Source organism: Syngnathus scovelli, chromosome 10, assembly GCF_024217435.2.
Source record: "Syngnathus scovelli strain Florida chromosome 10, RoL_Ssco_1.2, whole genome shotgun sequence".
In the NCBI taxonomy this organism is placed as follows: domain Eukaryota; kingdom Metazoa; phylum Chordata; class Actinopteri; order Syngnathiformes; family Syngnathidae; genus Syngnathus; species Syngnathus scovelli.
Genome location: NC_090856.1, coordinates 7,227,499 through 7,249,854, shown reverse-complemented (window position 1 = coordinate 7,249,854; position 22,356 = coordinate 7,227,499). Strand labels below are relative to the sequence as shown.

Sequence of the window (22,356 nt, the reverse complement as noted above, 5' to 3'; positions counted from 1 at the left end):
GCAGTTAGAACTTAGCGGCGTGTGTACACACACTAATCACAATTATGCTATCTACTTCGATTAACATGAAGAAATTTACATGTCTACTTTTGTAAATTAGGGTACCAGAGTGATTTTCATCCTGAATGATGTTTATTAATTTTAAATCTGTTTATTTATCCATAAATTCACCAATAAGTTATCAAACTATGTGAATGAAATTAAAACATGATAAATTCACTAAAACTAAAGCAGGCGCGGCTTGTGGTCTGGGAGGATAATATCAGTATGGCTTGGGAGGAATCTGGAAGAGGTGTCCTACTTTGTGTAGGTCACTTCCAATTTTCTGGATAACCATATTTGTTTAGAATCAGGTCCATAATTAAAGAGGAACCAACCCAGGAATTATCACAGTTAATTAGCAAGATGCTGCACAACAAGCTCAGCTCTGATTGAAGCGCACTGGCTGCACGTACCAGAGGATGGCTGCAGCCAAGAGAAACCAGAAGGCTTTGTGAATTGACCAACAAATTACACAATGCCTATTTGGCATCCATGTCAGGAGCAGAAAAATATAGCTCATATTTTGTTCTGTTTGTCGCCGCTCAGGCTTTAAGATAATTTACGGCGATCGAGTGGTAATTTGGTGGCTGTCCAAGTTTAATTTTTTGTTTTCACCCATGCAGGCAGTGGCACACAAAACAAGTCAAAACATGTAACCAACCATTAGCTTCCATGTTTTACTGGCTTTTTGTGTGCATGAATACAGTGAAACGTTTAAAACAGCAAATCTTTTTGAAACTTAGTTGGGGCAAAGGTTAACCTTTATCTCATTACAGAAAAAGTCTATGACTACTTGTTTTATTATGTTTATTATCAATTAACATGAGAGCACTTCATTTACAATGTAAATGTAAATTTTACATCGATGTACTACATTTAGCAATATACGAACATCGTATGTAATTCCCTTGCTATTGTTAGTACCTCTGAAAAATGCATTTTGGCTGGGCATAATTAAAATTAAAAATATATATCCATTACTTTCTAAAGGTGATGACAACATTAATACAATGCTAGTTCTATGAATGCATTAATGTATTTAAGCTGATTTTTACTTTATTTTTTTATATATAATATATATTTTGGAGTTAACAAAACTAACTTTATTTTGTATCCAGGGAAAACACATTTGGAAAAAAAAACAACATTACCAATTATAAATATAAAATTCATTATTCCACATTCTGTATGAATATATTTTAAATGTCAATGTTGCGGGGCCGTTGCCTCTCTTTGGCCCTGTCAAGCGGCTTGTGTCCTTGTGGATTCTTGGAGCATATCATGCAGATTGCCCAGTGGCATACGAGTTTGAAGCGACTTGATGTTTCTGGGAATTGCATCCAAGCAGGGATGCGGCACGAACATGGTTAGAATCTGGACCGATGGATTTTTGCAGGCAGCAGAGTGTGAAATGTACAGAAATTTTTGTGTTAGTATACAGCTGCTTCTGTGTTTGCACCTCCTTGCACCTCCTTACTGTCACACTCAAATTTGACAACTCGACAACTAGAAAGGCATTTTAGAAATTCATTATATATCATGGGATAATATATCCAGCCATACATTTTCTCTAGCACTTATCACAAGGGGCGCGTTGAACAAATCACATTTTGGGAATTTCACATGGACACACACACACACACAGCGAAAAACATTATAATATGAAATATTTTATTTATTTAGCGTGTTGCAGCACAGATAAAAGAAAGTGATTAAAGATTTTGGCAAAACTGTAGCCCTCAGACACTATTAAAATAAAATAGAAAATATTTTCCCATTACTTTTACCTACTTATCTTCATTTAAATGGTATTGAAGTGGAGCTACTCCAGCAGAGCTAATTTGCTGTACGGCCATGTTTTTTTTTTTATTTTATTTTTTAATATAAAACAATTCACTTGTCAATTAGTTTCCCTTTTCTGTTCCCAGAAAAAAAACACGTGTACACACACATACACATGCAGACATAAATAGATAAGATACTAGCGATGGCTGTAAGGTTATGTACTTTAATCCCCTCAGGTGATGAGCATGTGTCAGCAATCGAGGCAAACTCAACCCTCTTTTGTGTTTCTCCATTAAGCTTTCACTGTGCTCCCTGCACGCCCTGCTCTTTGGCTTCTTCCGGGCTCTTTGGGGGAGGAACTTAAAAAGAAAGGAGAAAAAAAATGTTAAGTTGACTAAAGTATTAACGTCAGTCATTCTTTTCCTTTTGATTATAATCTGTAGTGGCTCATGTTACACTCATTAAGGCGGCTGAGGCTTTGGTTGGAATTGGGTTGCGCTGAGTGATGGTTGAGATGTAGGTAGCAGGAGCAGGCTCAAAGCAGTTAAATAAATAAGGAACCACATTTGAAAGAAGAATTGCCAGTAATAATATGACAAACGCACAACAGGACATCCGGTGAATGCTTGTCTCTTCCTGCAGGAAGGTGATGGAAACCATCCTGTCATAATTATTTTTACCGCTGCAATCATTTCTCTGCACACTTTCAGGAATATAAAGAAGCAAATAAGTTACAAGTGTGTCATTGCAGTAAGTACAATGAAGGTACTGCATCTTTGTTTAGCATAGTATAGTCACACTGTGATCAGCTCCTCCAAAATGTTGTCACGTGTTATTTTGCAGCCAATCAAGGTGACAGGAAATTTTAAAGCAATATATTTTTAGATATTAAAAACTACATTGTGTTCATTTAGAAGATCATTCAGATCTGTGTTAATTTTAGATCACTGAACATGGGAAAAGTATACACCTCAAAGCTGACAAAGTTCATCAGAGAGAAAAAAAAAAAAAAGTCATGCGGTCCAACAGAGAATTTTGAGACAGTAGAAAAAGAAAAAAAACATCTACGCTGCAATTGTTGCTCTTGTGAGAAAGGAAGCCTTTATATGGTGGATTTTGGAACTCACAAGAAGGAACAGAACAGAAAGCAGTCTGGGTTTTCAAACCCTCAAGTTAAGTGAAAATGTTCTCAGATGTCTTTACTGCTCTATTATAGCAGATTGATTATCATTGTGTTGAAGCAAAATAAGACATTTATTAAAAAAAATCTGCCTTTACATTGGAATACAACAAATGACATTTTTGCATATTCTATTACATGGACCAACCCAGTAACTGTACATTTTCTATGTACACTGTCAGTTTAAATATGGGGAATTAAAGTTTTTTTTTTTTTAACCGTATTTATCGATTAATCAACCAAATAAGCAATTGATTAATCGATTATTAAAATGATTACTTGCAGTCCTAATTTGTTGTAATGTGAACAGCGTTATTAAACTCTGGTTCGGACTATGTTCAGTTGAGGATCTGCTAGAAAATAACCTTGATGTGATTTGGTCGTGGTCAGAAAGCAATCTGGCCTCAGTCCAATCGCACTGGATGTTTCAGTTTTGTTTTATTTTGGCAAAATGTGCACTTGGTTAACATTTTTGTTTAGCTACTAGACAATCCATACTTTATAATTATTGAGGTTTCACGTTGCGATAATGAGCACTGTGCCTACTCCAAGCCTTTTTCTTGGTTACAGTTTCAGTCTCACATGTTTTGTCGTGACCTATTTTGGCATGATTGGGGAGTTTTTTTAGCATGTGGAAAGAAACTGACCCAGTGGGCAAATGAACACTTCACAAAAATAATATCGTGCTTTGTACCAGAAAAAAAAAAAAATTCTATCTGTAAAAAAACAAAACAAAAACATTTTCCAGGGTTATTTTGTAAATGCATACTGCAAGATTAAATTCTATGCGCCGGATTGCAATCTGTAAATTAAACGAAAATACCCACACAAAATACAACGTGCAGTCCACAATATAGTTCGTATACATATATTTAAATTAAAGCTGCCTTTGGTGCATTGTTACCTCCCCCTCAAAATGTTGATGGCCCCTTTGTGCCTCAGCGGCGCAACACTGAATCTAAAAGAGATGGCAGAAAAGTGTCATCTGACAAATGTGAATTTCTTCCATGTTGTCTGAATCACTTTAATCACCAGCGCAGTTCACACTTTTCACTGTGTACCATTGCTGCATGTCCCCAGTGATCTGGTTGGGATAACTAATTAAAAAAAAAAAAAAACACACACACATAACAATATTATGAGCTGACCTAACGCTTCTCTGGGTGGTGATGAGTGAGGGCAAAGTTATTATTCTTTTGAACTCCTGCAGTGTTGGGGGAAGACGGCACACATTCAAAGCAGCATGACGTTGGCTGTTTGTTTCTTTTGTAATTTTTTAATTCCTGGCCTGCTGATTTATGGCTTGATAAGCTCGTTTAATTGTATTTTTTTCCCAAATAGGGAATAATTTACATATACTTAAAAGGCAGACAGTGCTTTTTCCAAGTCTACTTTTCTTTCCCTCCACTTTTATTTCAGCCAAAGCTTTGCTTCACAATCCACAGAGGATGTGAAATGTTTTACATGCTGAGACGCTTTGACACGTTTTATTTAAATCCAAATACTTTGAAAGTAGAGGCTCAAAAAGGAACACTTTCTCTCATGTGTTCAATGTTTTAAGTCTCGTTCAAAAGCTCGTGTCATCCCGCAAACTGAAAGTCTGGTTTAGACTGGAGCTTTGAGAGAAGAGTAAATAAAACATGTCGAAGGCCAGACGCAAACATGCTTGAATTGAGCCCATTTCATCCAGTTCCCTCAGATTTTGAGTCCTTTGTCATAATTGTGTTTTGTTTTTTTTCCCAAGAAATTATTAATGGTGGGCGCACTTTCAATTTTTTTAAAGCAGAATATATTACGTATATGCATTGTACATCCTTCACCTCTGGCGGTAGTCTCTGCCAAGCTACCTTGTTCACTATTTGTTGCTTTTCCCTGTCAAGCATGAATGTTGGACAGCTCATCCATATCATTAAATCCCCCTTTAAGCAATTTGCTGAAGAAAATCAAATATTTCTATTGCTGATGCTCATATGTGGCATGTCAAGGTGTGAATGCGGGCAAGACAGCATCTCGCTCCCATTGTTCATTTGGGGAGAAAATTGGTCGAGATAGTTGGGTAGGTGATGGAGCTATCGCCCAATTTATTCTCTCAAGTGTCAGTTATGCAGACAAATATGTGCTGGTGCATTTTGGAGCAGTTACAGCCTGTCAACACTGAGAGAGTGCAGCACATTTTGATCAGAATGCAATGGGGCAATCCTTGACTTTTTCCTGTGATGGAAGGACAATGGACACTTGTGGTGGAGCTTATTCCACTAAGTTGGTTAGTCCAGCTAATGGCTATTTAGATGCCGGATAACACGGAGGCGTTTTGCTGAAAGATGCAGAGGCTATCGTGTTTTTATAGTTGCAGCTGCGTTGGAATTTTGAGATAATGTTTTGTACTATGTGTTATTTCCAGTTAAAGTTTGTGTTTGAAAATGCTTTGGCATGAATGCAGGTTTTTTTTTTTTTTTTACCGTCAAGCAGCTGCTGAAGGAGCAACAAGCCGACTTAAATGTGATAGGCTTTATGGCGTCACTCCATCAAAATAAAGTGCCACATCAAAGTGGAACACTTTTGTCTAGTGTTTGCAGAACTCTCACTGGAAATATATAATTAGCTGGCCACACAGGTTTTGGTTTTGGTAATTGTGGTGGATTTTCCCCATTGGTCACATGCTAGGACGAAAGAGTTTCTTGGGAACGTGCATGTACTTGTTTTCTTCTGTGATGCACATTAGAAAGTTGATTCAAGTGAAGCAGATGTTTTTTCATCATCAAGCAATGGCGATAATATGACATTTTATTGTTTTTATAATGAAAGTATTTCTAAAGGTTAGCCAATCCATGTGATAGGATGATTTCCCGGAACTTGCTATCGAGAAATGTTGGCACAATAAATCATACCATCGACCCTCCAAACAATTCAGTCGTTTAAGAACTTGGAATACAAAATATGTATATTTGAAGATGTTTTAAAAGGTGAATAAAAACTGTGCTCTAGAATGGATCACTGCATACTAGCTAAAATAATACAGTCCACACTCAACAGCATTGTAATACAATCTTATCGCCAAAATCTTTTGTCGACTTGAATATGAAGCTGCCAATTGTTAATAATTCAACAATTCAACGTGCATAGTGATCCCTCCACGACTGAAAGCAGTCAGCTCAATTAAAAACAGCCCGCACACAGCAATATTGGCAATATATTGGCTATATCAACATAATGCAATGTGATGAATTGTAAATACACAGAATCAGTTGGATTGAAATAAATGATAATGACACAATTGTAAGAGAAGTAGCACATGTTCATGTGGAAATGCCCTATTTGGTGTATTTTCTTAACTTGAATATGACCAAAAATATACAGAGAGAGGTCTTGTTAAGAGGTTCACATTCATCAAATGAAATGTTAAATGCACATACTTGTTTTCCCTAGTGTATGTAGGAGCGTGTATGATCCTCCAACCTCCACATTTCAATGGTGACCTGTGCACCACGAAGGCCATGGGGGCCCAGGCACACACATGAATCGGCGGTGGCTCGGCACCTACAATGTCACTCCACCCAGCAATTCACACACATTCACACTTGACGAGAACATCTGGTCTCCAGGATGACTCGTGAATGCAGACCTTTTGTACGGCCAGCCTGCTGGTGTTAATGACAAGGGCATTCCTCTGCTCCCATGATGCAAATGACCAGAGTTAGCAAAAGAGAGGTCCGACATTGCTTCTGAGGCTGTAACCTAATCCATTCAGCAGAAGCTGCATGTGTGTATGTGAATAATTGGCTGAAGGAGGTAAGCCTACAAAGGTCTTTGGGGTCAGAGAAGGCGACCATAGCACCCCGACCCATAGGTGCCAAGTTTGGCTTCCTCCCAAAAGTCTACAGGGGTCACAACAATTTCCCCAAGTCAGTAGTGGGTCAGGATCCCACTTCCCTTCTGCATCAGTCACTGGAAGGATGAAGAGGAAAGTTTGAGGAATGGTCCTAGTGGAATCATCCCAAGAACAAGACGTGAAGGGAAAGTTTGCAGTTGTTGGGCTTGAAGTTATGTATGGGGGAAGTCCCAAGTTAAGTCTTTATTTTTCACTCTGGAACAATTCATGTTATTATTCACTTTATAATTGGTGAGACATTCCCTTCCAGGTGTCATTAGCCTTCCTTGCTACTGGCACAGTCCTGCAATGCTTTCCATCAAGTTGCTCTTTAAAGTCAGCGCAACACCTCGCCTCATTTGGCTCCCATCACCGAACAGAGATGCTTCTCACTGGACCTGAAAGTGAATATATTTAGAGTCAAAGAACTGTAGAAAAACACATATTAATAACTTAAGACTCTTACATTGGAATGTATTATTGCTTGTCCCAACCCTGCTTGCCAGTCCTCATAAATTTCATTTGAATTCAAGTGAAATAAAAGAAGCACAGAGCACATTGCACTTCATTTCATTTGGCATGTTGCTTTGACTATGTTCCTAACAAAAATCAACAGCTTCAAACTATAACAGCTAGATTTGAACTTGACCCCTTACTTTCTGGTAAAGTGAAGTTCGGTGCAGAATATTTGAAAGCCATCAATAAGTGAAATTGTCACTATGCCCAGTCAGCATCATAAATAGTTTACTGTTGTTTTTCAGTTGCTATTGGCCCCAATGCAAAGGTGCAAACACCAACCTCCAATCCTGCAATGCTGCAGGCACTGAGAGATGCCTTAAATTAGTCATACTGGTTGCATGCACTATTATTTGTTTCAGTACCAGCTTGTTAATACAAGTTTCACCCCAAAGCTCAAACACAATCCATTGTGAGATGCACTTTTAGAACATATTTAGAAATGATCTCTCTCAAGGACAAACTCATTCAATCATGAAACATATACAAATTGTACAGGCGGTTTAAATAAAGCGAAACACTTCAAAACAAATCAAACCGCCAAGTAACGTTGGTAACAAGCTACAAATGGAGTCAGTGGATTTTCTTGTTTTTGCTGCAAAACTACTAGCCTCATGTAATTGATAGTATATTCTTCTCACATTTTTCTTCTCTTCCACCACTTTTTGAGGTTGGTCCTTCTTTTGGAATGTCACAAAAATGCCGCAAAAGCCAAAAACTTTTATGAGAAGCATATTTCCCCAGAAACATGTTAGTCTACCTCCGGATTCTACAAACTTGTTATGGAAATGATCAAAGGTGGGATCATGGACAAAAGGGCCATAGTTTCCCAGTGATGTCATAGCAACGCCACTGTGTTCCATCAAAACATAAATACTTTGGAAATTCTTTTGTACCACTGTACCCTTTCCAGACCAATAGCTCTGAACAATGAGATCACGCGGATGATTATGGAAGCTCTCTCTGGACCATGGCTTGTAGGATGTGACTACATGAATGTCTTGAAAAGCATACTTTATTTGGGGTGAATAACTTTTTTTTTCCCCCCAGTTGAATCATGCAGATTATACGTGGCATTTAAATTGAACCAAGGGATGAAATAATTTGTCATCGGCTCAATTTTTACTTCACAAAAGCCTGGCATTTGAACTCCGGCATGAAAACTGTGTGTACAGTTCACTGTAGTCATTAATTTGTTCCTTTTTTATTTGGCTTGAGGGGGCTGGAAAGGTAATCGGTCAGCATTCACACTAAATTCCTAAGGCAACTGGCCATTTTTGTATCTCATAAAAGTACTGCAGCTCCATGTGGGAATTCATATGTCCTGAACTTCTGGCCCAAGAGAGCTCAGTCAATGCTTTTTACTTGAACTGCTGTCACCCTGGAGGAGATCGTCCTAAAGACTAATGGAAGATGAAGGAGACAGTGCAGAGTACTGAATCTTACTCTTGTGATGCTCCCTTTTTATTTTATTTCAAAATAGAGTGTACTGAAATACATTTCAACACATGGTTGTTCCAAGAATCTCATAATTGTGAGGCAGATGTGATAGCCAGTATTGCTGCTAGTCAAACATTTTATTCCTAATTTCTATTTCCTAAATGATGCATCTATGCTCTTTAATATATTGCTATTAGAAGATAAAGTTGAAGTGATCCTTAAAACGTCAACAAAATGTTTTTCCCTCATTAAGTCTGTGTCCAATACTCAATTTTGGGAAAAAAACAATGCATTATATACCCGGGAGACTTTTTCATTGCGAAATAAACAGCAGAAGTAAAAGAGAGGCAGCATGTCGTTTCCTCCAATGGTCCATATTGCAGTGACACATTTCAGTGAGCACATGATTAAGTTCACCAGTGAAGGAAAGCGCCACAGCTAACAGGCCTCCCATGTTGTAATCGAGCCTTTGATAAGGGAAGCCATCTTCCTGTGCACCGCTAAGCAGTTACCACATGATTTTATGAGAGCCACGCTCATTTACGAGCGCAATCAGTTGTAACCCAACGCCCCGCAGGATGCCAGTGTTAGCGCCCCTCTTCGTCCTATGATGATGGACTGTCGGTTCAATGGCGTTATTGAAGCTCTAGTGCCTGTCCGGGGAGTAATACATTGATAACAATATCTGCTCATAAAGACGGGCTGGTGTGGAAAAGGTCATTCCCGTTGCTTGCCTGTGCATTATCTCTGACTTCCCCCTCTCCTCCAGCCTCCTACTCTTCTCTCTGTCAACCTCGGTGAATTTCTCCATCTCCCTGGCTTAGGGTGACGAAAGGCTGCCCCTCGGTGTGTAAGGAAGCCGGAATGTCATGTTTAAACTGGAGTTAGAGGTATGTTGACAGCCCAGACAGAGGGAACAGATGGCAGTGTGACATGCCCAAGGACATCTGGCCCGCCGCTGTCTGGACCGCTGCATTTAAAAGCTAACACTTTTTTTCTTTAATGCCCGCACCGCTTTTTCTTTTTGGAGGATTCTTTCAGTCACTTTGCTGCCATCTTTCATTGATGCCTTCACCTCTAACTCTCACCTTTTTAAAACACATTTGCCTTTCTTTCGTGCTATACTGATACAGCGGTTTTCTGTAGTGAGGCCCAGGGGGGGACGAGAGAAGACAAATTGAGGTCGCAATGCAGATTTAACAGATCAAATGTATTTTGTTGTGATGAAGATCATCATTTGAATTTTGTTGAAAGGCATGATACATACTTTCTCTTTTCATGTTTGGCAATTTGTAATACTGCTTCAATCGAATTCATGCAGATAAATGTTTGGATCATGGGTCTTGGATCATGGTCTACGGGTGTACAAAAAAAATCGTAAGTAACGTGTGCCATCACAGATTAGTTGACAACATGGTCGACAACACAATTAGCAGCTTCAGGCTGCTATCCAGTACCCATGGAGTTAGGTGCCATTCTCATTGGTACCCCATCTGTGAATCTGTAAAGTGATACAAATCCCTAATCTGGTCAAGGGAATCAAACCTGCTGCTCTTCAATCACAGCCACGGGCCAACAGTGACATTTGCCAGCTGAAAACAAAACAGAAAAACAATTAGCAGTGCGTCATCAAAGTGAAAAAGATTAATCCTGAGAAAACTACCTCAGTTCATGTAACTGCTTTTGTTCACTCATGGATGGACCCATTTCAACAACACAGCAACACTGCAGCTGAAAAACATACTATCGTTTAAAATGTGGAGTCTTATCACCCAAAAAATAAATTAGTTACTTGTGCTGTACTAAAGGTGACATTATGTGGAGACAGCATTCTCCAAGACGATTCACATTCCAGTTGAATGCGATGTTATCGCTACACTGTGTTTTTACGTCCATGTGTTAGTTCCTGTGAGAAACAGGACCAGTTTTTCACAAGTATCTGAGAACACACTAAAGGTGTCTCTTGTAGTTGCTGCTCTTCTACATCAGGAAACAATGCAATAGAACAAAATATAGATTTGGGATATAAACACACATTCTAAACAAGCATTTGTTTAAATGAAAACCCCAATAGTCACCGACCCCAATTGAGTCAATAACACCAGGAAATGCGATATATAAACTTTACGCTATAATAAACATCCATTCTGTTTCAATCCCTCTGTCATGCTTTTGTCAGTTTCCAATAAAAATGTCCCAGGTACACTTTGCCTCTGAAAGTCAAAAAGTCCTGCCAAGTCGTCCAGCTGACTTTTAATTACCCGTGCAGCCATGCCTGGAAGGCTCTGCATTGCAAATCCCAACTGGGCCAGAACAGTATGCGTGCCATGTCACATCACACAGCAGCTTTGTCTTGCGGCTAATTTCCACCCGGAAGTCAAAAAACAAAGTGGCAGAGATACTAGAAAAAGAGAAGCTATATTTGCTGCCATCTTTTCTGGCTGTTTGTTTTTCGGTCTTGTAACAATGGCTCAAGTCGGAAAGGGCAAAGAACAAAACATTCTCATCTAAGCAGAAAAAGTCACTGTCATGAAGGAGCTTGTTTTTTTTTTTTTAGATATCTCAAAAAGGAAAACTCGCAAAAGTAGCAAAGTCAACAGGTTCATCCAGCTACTATACCCACCTCTCCTTGGTTGCATTTTCAAACTCCTCACAGAAAGTTACACATTTGCATCCATCTCAAGTGAGGTATAGGCAAAGAGAAATTGTGACCTCGTTATAGCGGCAAGTTTGGCCCCTGAGACCCTGACTTGCATCGTTTACGAGCTCGTCACGCCAAGAGAGGTCTGACAAAGTGAGGCGAAGTGAGCAGAAGCCTCCTGAGGTGACTCCGGCAAACAAACACAAACTTGTATTTTAGAGGTCCACCCACTGCACAGCTCAACCCTCACCGCTCTCAAAGCCTGCGTGGTGTTCATTAGCATGTTTTTATTTGTCGACACTGACGCTGTTTGTCATTGCTGTTGCTCGGGCTCTGTGATTATGCCTGTTGTTGTTTTTTTTTCCCCCTGGCAGAGGGTGGTCTGAATATTAACAAGATCACAATGCTCAAGCTGATTAGTATTGAATGCGGTGTCGATGGCAGTTCTCTATCCGGTGCGATGCTGTTGTAAAATTGTGATGAAAGTGAGGGTGAAAGCATGAAGGAGGGCAGCGGGGAGTGAAAACATTCATCTCATCTACAAAGGTTATTTTCTGAATAGTAAGTCTTTCATAAAACCACGTTTTTCCTGAATAGAAATACGCCAAGCCACAAACAGTGGTACATATGGATGTATTTATGTCCCACTTTTGTTCTTGCACGGTTTGTTGTGTAATGTTGAGACTTTAGAATAGCTTATTTTACATCTCCGCTTTTCATGAAAAGTGTTTTTTCCTCCGCAAGAATAGAATTACGAGTAAACCGACGTATTTGCGGTGTATACTCTTCACAAAGCTTATTCCTGCTCAATATGTTCACCACTTCCCAACATAAAGAATGGATTGTTGGCCAAATAAGAAGGGGTAGAATTGCTCACTGGGGAATGATGATTGGAAGTCAAAGTTGGAGTATGCATTGATGCTTTGCTGAGAAATTGTAGTTTGTGAACAACTCCAGAGTTGTTTCTCTAGTCATTCATCACGGGCCCGAGAGATGAAGACTGGCGGAGCAAAGGGCCTGCTTGGTGTCGCCACCACTGAATGAAAGGGAGAACCGATGTTTTCAAACAATAGGTGCCCCAACGTGACGGCATTATATTGTGTTGAATTTGTGGAGGGCAGGATACATTTTTGTATTGTGATACTGTGCGCGTGTGTGTGCGTGCGTGCGTGCGTGTTTTTATGTATGTGTATATATGTATATGTGGCCTTGGATGTCCTCGCTCTACTGAATGTTTTACCATGTGTTTGTGTTGTACTAATTTTATATACGTTTGCCATGCAAATTACATTCTAAGAGTATCTTATTTATTTTTCATGCACAGTGGATATAATGTTCCCTCTAAACTAACACGGCACGCATATTAAAGAGGGGAAAAACACAAGCTTGGAGAATTTGTCCTTACCTGTTTCAGCTGTAAATATTCACTATCGTGATACAAGTAGCTCAAGGTCTTATATTTTCTTCAAAATTATTTCCACTTTGGCTTCAAGCTACTGGTAGTTGTATCACTGTACACACAGATGTATACACAATCCCACTGCAACCATAAATTCCTCACCGGGCCACCCTCTGATCGCCAATTGTCTCCTGTGTCTGCTTTCATGTATGCATAGCCCCATTTTAATATGGCAGCAAGCCCCGAGATCCCAGAGTAACAATAAACTTTACTTTCAACTGTCAGCAGGTCTTAATCACCGGGATTACTGCTGCATTAAATGTTGGATTCACGTTAATGTTCCTGCTGGTAAAGAAAAAAAATAGACCCGGAGAGATAAATATCACCCACCCCTCAACAGAAATGTCTCATTTTCATCACTAGCAAATATGGCTGACTGTGTTTCCATGAATGTGGTCAATGACAATGAAATTCTTTATAAAACTGCTTAAACCACCCCCCAAAAAACAAATTGTTATTTGCTGTCCCGTCAGGCGCCATCTCTGGAGCTCAGCAAGGCAGTTAATGGAGTTTTAGAGGCCTGCAAATGGCACACTGCAGCCTCCATGGCCAAAATGAATTTAATAGCGCTTGATTTATCTAACCAGGAACCGAAATAAGGAAAGTAAAGCAAGACAAGATGAATATTTCTCATTTTATTTTCTCGATATTCTTAACACTCTGCTTTATTGGCCAGAATAATTAAAGTTCCTTTTCAATTAAAATAAATAAATAACATGTTGACTTTTATGTCTTTCATATTGATTAAATTATACATGCTTTTCAATTAAAAATTGAGGATTGTTGTGGTTGTATTTCATGTAATGGTGTTTAGCTGAACCGCTTTAAACCATTTTGATTCTCGCATGTTACATAAAATGAGTTTATTTTTTAAAATACACTTTGTGTCCAACTACAATTATTTAATCTATTTAGAACATTACTTGAACATTAGATAAACATTAGAAAACATTTACAAAACACTGTAGTTGTTTATATTTATGACAGAATAATAAATAATATACATCATAAATTGTTCTAAGATACCTCATTGGCTATATCAATCGTTTAAGCAATATTATTTTATCCATTGGAAGAATAAATATTGACAGTTTTTGTATTGAAGCTTGTTCGATTCTTCTGGTGTACCTAAAGTTGTAGCATATAATGTAATTCCTGTCAAGCTCCTTTTTTTCTGGCACAGTACACGAAATGAACAAAATTGGACAAAAGTCAGTATCATGTATAAATTCAGACCCTACCAAAAAATTGCGCTTAGTAGAGCAGCGTGCCGGTTCAGCTGCTCAATCCATGCTCGACTGCATCCAAAATGTTTTACCATAGCTTAGCCGGGCCCGCTCCCGTCAGTAGCATGCACCCCATTGGCCCTTCGGAGTGCTTTGAGAGCAGTAGTGGATTAGAGGCCTGTGCGTCGTGGCTGTAATGCTTGTGTCACGTTGTGGGAACAGTGGGTAAGAAAATGGGGAGCTTTAAACAATTCAAGCGTCTCCTCAGGGAGGGGAGGTTGGGCCAGCGAGCAAGTCTTCATGCATTTTCATCAACGCCGCTATCATTCCAAGAAAATGCCAGTCAGCTGGATGAATCCATGCAAGAACCAGGGGCAGCCATTTAATTTCACAGCACTGCATGATGTTTGCGTGTTTGCATCCTGGACTATGTTCCGTGTTGCAGCCTCAGTTATGGCAGCTGAAAACAAATCTGAATGGATGGATGATCACACTGCATGCTTGGCATGTCCAAAATGGAAACATATGTGGATTTTCAAGCGGGCCCTCACACAGTTGTCAGATTTTTTTTGTACTTAGATCCTGCAAGGTGATTCCAATATTCTGAGACAGGCACACTCGTCTTTTTAGATGATGAAATTGCCATGAATACTTGTATTACAACAACATGGATACGTGATGGCGGTCTTTATTTTAAATTTCATGGGTATTTAGGTGCTGAGTTGGACTTTTACCGCAAGAGCTGCAGAAGCACAGAGAAGGATGTGAGTCTGAAAGACAACATGAAATTGATGAGAAGAGCAGTGTGAGAGCACGTGTGTACCTGCAGGAGATTGGGAGTGTTTGTCAGTGTTTCCAGTTACTAAGGAGAGAGTGATTTGTTTTGTTTTACCCGTACGCGTGTCATCCAATTGTGTGATTATTTTTTTACACATGAACAATACCTAAATAATGGATAAATACACAACAAAACCATGGTAAATTTAATTGTTTCGAGACATTAGTGACACAAAGCTGTGAATATATATTTTATATATTTTATCTGAAATAATTTTGAAAAATAATTTTAGAACTGGGCACATTTCCAGCAATGTATTTTTAAAATATACAATATAAAATACAAAGCAATCCTTTGTATAGATAAATTATGATAATTAATCACAGTAAATCTTTGAAACTAATCTTGGTCTCGCATGGAGAAAATATTCTGTGAGTTACAGTTATGCATCGCTTACTTTTCTCAATTGACACAGTTCCCTATTTTATTTTTATCTCGCAGCACAGTTACGGAGCAATCACATTTGCAACACATCACTGCACAAACTTGCCATTTAAGTGCTTGTTGTAAAGTTGCCATTACAACACCGTGGCCAGTTGTAAGAGCCATTAAATGTAGCTCTCAAAGTGGGAAGGGAGGGATGCACCCCAAAACTGGGGCAAGGCGCCGCAGCCAATCAAGTCGGAATAGAAGGATGCCGTCTTCCTATCAGGATGCCGTTGCAGGTCGTGCTGACGAATCCCTCCAAATTGTTCACCCCTCCCTACTTATCTCAATGCTGGTCCAGCGTTGCATGGCCGCTTTAGCACAGTGTTGCTCGCACAATCTCTCCTCTCCCTTGAGAAACTATGGCCGACTCCTGAAAGAAAGCCTCTGGTGGCAGCTATTTATAGAGGACGACACACGGGCGCATTTGCATCTGGAGCTTATGAGAGTGAAAATGAGAGGGATGCGTGAAGCATATAGTAATTTTGTGGAAAATGAATTTATTTTAGTTTATCCTGTAACTAAAGTCATTTCGATGCAGGACAAATAAAGAAAGAGAGGATGTCCAGGTTTTCTCTCCTGATGGAAAAACACCTTAAGGGAAAACAGACATACCAAAATTAAATTAAGCTATTTGGTTTCTTCAGTGATAACATTAGTCTGCATCTTTTCAAAGCCCAAACCAGAGCCGATGCATCTAGTCTTTGAAATGCAGACGTTCCTTTTGTGCACTTGTGCTTCTCTTCCCGTAGAAACAGTGCCCACGCAGAGAATAAACGATGTCGATTAAGAGATGAAGGAAAGTGAGAGGGGAAGACACAGCTTAACACAGAGATGTATTTATTATTCAGGTTTGATTTCCAGCAAAGAAAATTGCAAGGAGGAAAACATCAACGCTCACTCTTTGAAGAGGTATGTGTGTGTGATGTGAAGTGTGCACAGCGAGCTTGTTCGATGTGAGATGGAGTGCACTTTTTCCCAGCGCTTACACTGTGTAAATGGCTGCTAAAGTGCAGCAAAAAGGCCTCTCAGACGTGATCACATGCCTGTACCTCGAACTGTCTCTATACATACCAGCGCCGGCCGGGGCTGTGCGGACTCAATAGGCAGCTTGGATTCGACGTCAGTCTATTGCGGAGGCTTTTAGATATACTATTACTTAAATGGGAGTTCAGTACACGCACACGCACACGCACACACACACACACACGTATGTAACGTATGTCACTGTCAAGTCTCATTCTATTGTGTTTTTTACGTGTGTGTGTGCGCGTGTGTGTGCGTGTGTGTCTATATATATATATATATATATATATATATATATATATATATATATATATATATATATATATATATATATATATATATATATATATACGTACATGATAACACATATGTATGTGTTTTTGAAATACCCCATTATTTATGGGTTTATAGCGTCACATGAAATACATTTTGTATTTGATTCATCAATTTAAACACAGGTTTTTTTAAACCAATTTAATTGAGACAATGTGTTTCATCAATGCTCATGCATGTAGTATGTCAAGGAGGTCAATACTGAACACTGATGGAGTGTGAGTTATTGTATACAAGGTTTTCAAATGCGTACATTACTGTTGGTTTTTGTATTTAATTGTGAAGGGTGGGCGGCTTGACATATAAATATGTTAATGCATGTTTACCCCCATTCACCGCAAGGCCACGGGTGGACCGAGTGTGGTGGAGTGAGGTGCAGAGGGTCTTAACAGGGGAGGCAATGAAGTGAGAGAAGCTGGGTGGGGTAAATGTGGGAGGGAGGATGGGCCGGAAAGAGGCAGTGGAGTGTGTGTGTGTGTGTGTGGGGGGGGGGGGTATACATTATTAACTACGACTTCATCACATGTTCCCAGTTTCTTGGGGACTTATTATTCCAAGGCGCTTTAATGAATACAAGAAGAGAGGGCACGGAGAGGGAGTGATGAAGCAAGTGCAGACACCGCCACCAACTGGCTGTCTCCGGTAATGCGCAATAAGGAGGGCACACAATGGCAACAAAAAGTGTGTGTTTGTGTGTGTGTGTGTGTATATGTGTGTGTGTGTGTGTGTGTGTGTGTGTGTGTGTGTGTGTGTGTGTGTGTATATGTGGGTGGGGGAAGATTAGCAGCTGGCGATGTCCCAGTCTGTCACCATGCATATAGATTGGGATTTGCTTTGTCAAGGTCACGTGCCAAGTGCACACCTGAATGTTTGAAACCTTGAACTGTGTGGGCGGGGACAACTTTGGACTCCCGCCGGGAGCAGTTGTTTGATGTTTGCATTAGAATGAGTCTTCATTGCATGCTCTTGTCTGCTGTATGATATATTATTAAGGCACACTCGCAGCTGAATTTCTTTTTATAGAGTGATGAAGTACCGGTTTGCCGTCTCTCACGGTCAGGAGATTAGAATTCAAATCTCTGTGAGGACTTTCCATGTTCTTCAAGTGCTTGTGAGGCTATTCAGTTTATTTTCCATAATACATGTTCAATCACTAATGTTATTTATGCAGTGCAGCGTAGTGAGGAGAGCAATGACCTCCACATTGTAGGGACCAGGCAGCCGTTGCACAGGCGCACGGTGCAACATCGAGTGGTTTCTTCGGGTGCGGAGTAAAGTGGTTCATTTGTGTCACAAGAACAAGGGAGACATGTTCTTTGAATGAATAGACACTTGATCAACTTCCTGAAGATACATTTTGGTCTGGTAATCTTAATTCTGGTCATCCAACATCAAATATGAAAAGCCAAAAGCAAATCAATGCACATCAAAGTTATAGTCTGTACTACAGTTGAATTTTGCTGCAATATATTTTGCTCCATTATATATTGTTTTGCTTCTAATCTTTTATCTTAATGGCAAACGTTTGTTATCCATCCATCCATCCATCTTCTTCCGCTTATCCGGGGTCGGGTCGCGGGGCCAGCAGCTTTAGGAGGGACTCCCAGACTTCCCTCTCCCCAGCCACTTCATCCAGCTCATCCCGGGGGATCCCAAGGCGTTCCCAGGCCAGCTGAGAGACATAGTCTCTCCAGCGCGTCCTGGGTCGTCCCCGGGGTCTCCTACCGGTGGGACATGCCCGGAACACCTCCCCAGGGAGGCGTCCAGGAGGCATCCTGATAAGATGCCCGAGCCACCTCATCTGGCTCTTCTCAACGTGGAGGAGTAGCGACTCTACTCCGAGTCTCTCCCGGATGACCGAGCTTCTTACCCTATCTCTAAGGGAGAGCCCGGACATCCTGCGGAGAAAACTCATTTCGGCCGCTTGTATCCGAGATCTCGTTCTTTCGGTCACGACAACGTTTGTTATTTAACATACAAATACGCGTCTGCATTATACGGAAGATGATTAGGGCCAGTGAAGAAAAAATAAAGGGGGGGTTCCGTAGCATTATTTGTATGGAATGCACATAATTGTAAATAATATGTTGAACTTGATTTGTTTATGCTAATTAGAAAACAAGGCCATATTTTTCAGAAGGATGACAACTAATTAGTGAAAGTAAAATATATTAAATATAATTGCTTCCAATGATTTTGAGACCTTTTCAGATGAGAAAAAAGTAGTTCTCTTATAAAAATAAAATATGGGATCTTTTACCAGTTGGGTTGTTTTCTTTTTATACAGCTTTTTACCTCCTGATGCCACTCGTGATTAGAAACTTTTCCTACATCAGATGTTAGTGAAAGGCGATGTCTTGTCAAAAGGGTTACAGCAGACTTTTTGCAATGGCAGAAAAAGTCTGACAGTCCCTCTCCCACAAATGACCACAGTCTGGCCTGGTCCTCGTCATCTTTATTTTGTAACCCAAAGCCCACGTGCAGCTGCTTTTACAAGCCTTTGATTCCCTCTATTCTCCTCAACCAGGAGGCCAACTGGCGCTGGCGGGCTGCTCCCCATCCTCTCTGATGTGTGACAGCTTAACAGTTTCTCTGCATGGTCAGGAGCGCCAGCGGGCAACTAGCAGGGATTCTGTCGGTGACTACCGGCAGCCGCAATTCATCGGCATGGTTGACCTTGTTTATCACACGGGGTCAGAGGTGACGCATCTCCTAATAGCCGCAGACGGAACACACCGTGGCGGCTAGCGGAAAAGAAAAAGTGGCGTCAGACAAGCACGGCTGTCGCTCCTGATTCCCCAAATGAAAAGAAGGCACACAGCGGTTAAATTGGACTGTGCAACTTTGGGGAGTTGGGAGGCTGCACACCTGTAACATGTCACTCAAAGCTTGTCATCACTAACCTGAGCCATTCATCATTTCTTTGAAATCATTAATCTCAACTCTGGTCATGAGCAACTGGCTACAGATGGGCTCCAGGCCCGTCTTGTTCCACTTGAGTCGTTAGGTCTTCGTATCCAAAGACGCTCACATCTGAGATGACACCTTAAAGCCTGTCGTCGCTCTTGTAAAAGTTCTCTGTCTGGTCCCAGGCTTGTCTATGAAATCTGTGACAAAGGGGTGTATCAGTGGATGCTGCAGGTAATGAAAACCATGATGAGTTTGCACGCTGCTTCTAGCCTCAATCATCTATCATGTCATATGAGACCTGACTGAAGGATCTCATAGAGAAATCAGCAGGTTTTAGTGTGAGCTGCTGTGGCGCTAATCCCCCCCAAGACTTTGTTTTATTACCTCCTCCAGTCCAATAATGATGCTAAGACTCAGAGCTGCCATGGTTTGTCATGCTTCAGCTCCACAGTCAACTTGCATAAGGAGAACAACACTGCATGACTGCGCTTAACTTTCCCATACTAAAAAGATGAAAAGATAACTAGCTTGATAACTAGAAAGAGGAAATAATTATTACCGCAATATATTCTATAGTATTTTTACTTTATTTTCACTATGGGCAGAGGTTGAATCGATTTGTATGACCGGTGCAACTCCCTCAACACACCACAAAACTCAGCTGTTTAGTTCCTTGAATCTTTTTCAAGGTGATCAACTACGTAGCCTTTAAAGATCCAAGAGATAACCGAGACTACCTGTTGCATCATCGTTTGTTGCCTGTTGCATTTGAACACTTGTTGAACTAACACGAATAAATTGTGAACACACGGGAGGGAATGACTCTTCACAGCAGCAGGTGACAGTTTTGTCAACAGTTTTGAAGAGCAGATGATGGATGTCTTCAGATGTATGAACAAACAAGATGTGTAGATCATGGAAAAAAAAATCAAGCGACATAACGCAATGGGTATTGGGTAACATCGTTTTACGCAACAGATGTGGAAAAATGTTTCACTTGAGTCGAATGAATTTGTAAGCTAAATGAAATGTTGTGTTGCCATTTGACTCTACCGAGACACCATATTTAATATACTACATCTTTTTTTTATTATTTAGAGATAATGTTTTCCCTTCTCTTTCTATCTTTTTTGCCATCTTTGTCCTCCATTCCTTTTGTGTGTTGTTTCTGGAATCTCCCCGTGTGGGACAAACAAAGGAACATCTTATCTTAAATATTGTCGGATGTCTGCAGACATTGTAGTTCTCTAAAAACCATGCCTTTTTAGTTTAATGAAACTTCTGTGGAAATGGAAACTCTGACTTGTATTAATTGAGTCACAATTTTGGCAAACTAGTTGATGAGGAGCAGATTATGATATGAATCTGAAAAATCCTCCAAATGATCACTTTGCATGATGTTACGCTAAACAAACACACAAGAGCATGTAGATGCAAACCAAATGTGAGCACAGCAACATGATTTGAAGTTAAAGTGAGCACAACACTGCATGAGATTCCGGATTCTTATTTCTTATGAGATTAAATAATAATGAAACAAACATATTTCTTATTTTAGGAAGCAGGATTTAGCATTCTATGTGCCCAATGATAATTAACAAAAACTGAAGTTGCAGTTTTTGTCAGGGTGGTCGCTTCTTTGTCTAAATTTCCCATGTCACACCAACTCATGCTCTTCAGTTGAGTTTGTAAGAGCGCTACATGAACACACACTCACACATAACATAAACAGTCCCAATTTGGGTTCAACAGTTCACATCGCCACCTTGTGAACTAGCGCTCAACCCCCATCAGCGATGCCTGGACCCTCCTGAGCAAAGGGAGGACTTAAATGAAATAATAAATATGCACGCTATGACTCCCACTTTCCCACTTTGACCCCTCTCAGGACCCGTTAAAGCAAGCAGGAAGAGCCAGTAAGGGGTATGGAGTGCGAGGATGTAAAGGGGAAGAGGTCTGTACATTGCACAGGTGACCCAGGAAATTCCTCATAAAGGAGGAGACCATTGAACTGCATCGATGGGGTTAGGAGAGTGGTGGTAAAAAACATTCAAAACATAAAAGTGGAATTTCCACTAAGCTGATATGAGCTACCCTAAGCTTGGCAGCTGGCAGAGGATGGGGGGGAAAAGCAAGGTGCTGATCCTGTATAAAAACACAAGGGAGGTGAGCTGTAAAATTAGAAAAGCAAGAGAGAATTGTATTTTCATAAACATAAGCTCTGAAGATCCACTAATACTTTGCAATATACGCTTTTTACACAATTGAGTTGGAGGAGGAGCTTGAGCGCCATCCCCTTGATATCTTCTTACATCGTCACTCTTTCACCCACTTCTTGTATATTATCTCAAACAAGTGATAGATGTCCTCTGCTTTTTGATCCTCCAGTGTGTCCTTGACCCAAAACAGGACGCCAAAAGGAGTGACGTCTGCAGGTCCAGATGCTGCGGCCTGTGAAAACACGGCGTGGGCGAGCCCCCGCTCTCTCTAGGCTGGAGTTCAGTGCTGTTATAACATTTGGAGGACAGGCTCGGCCGCTGAGGGTCTGCAGCTGTGGCACATGTGAGGGAGAAGGAGAGTGTAGAAAAGCTTGAAGGAACATTGATAAATGGAAGGATTAAAGGTCATTGTTGAGACTTTGTTGGCTCTATTTGCGTAACCTTTTA

At 40.3% G+C, this 22,356-nt stretch overlaps 1 long non-coding RNA gene across 2 annotated transcripts in view; it reads left to right on the top strand.

The window, feature by feature from the left end:
• Nucleotides 1-22,356, top strand: part of LOC125969947 (uncharacterized) — a 44,276-nt gene extending 21,920 nt beyond the window's left edge. The window contains exons 3-4 of one of the 2 annotated variants that reach the window (XR_007481862.2): nt 16,273-16,333; nt 22,079-22,356. This is a non-coding gene — a long non-coding RNA (uncharacterized lncRNA). The remainder of the gene's footprint in view (nt 1-16,272; nt 16,334-22,078) is intronic. The other variant, XR_007481856.2, reaches the window with a different exon arrangement.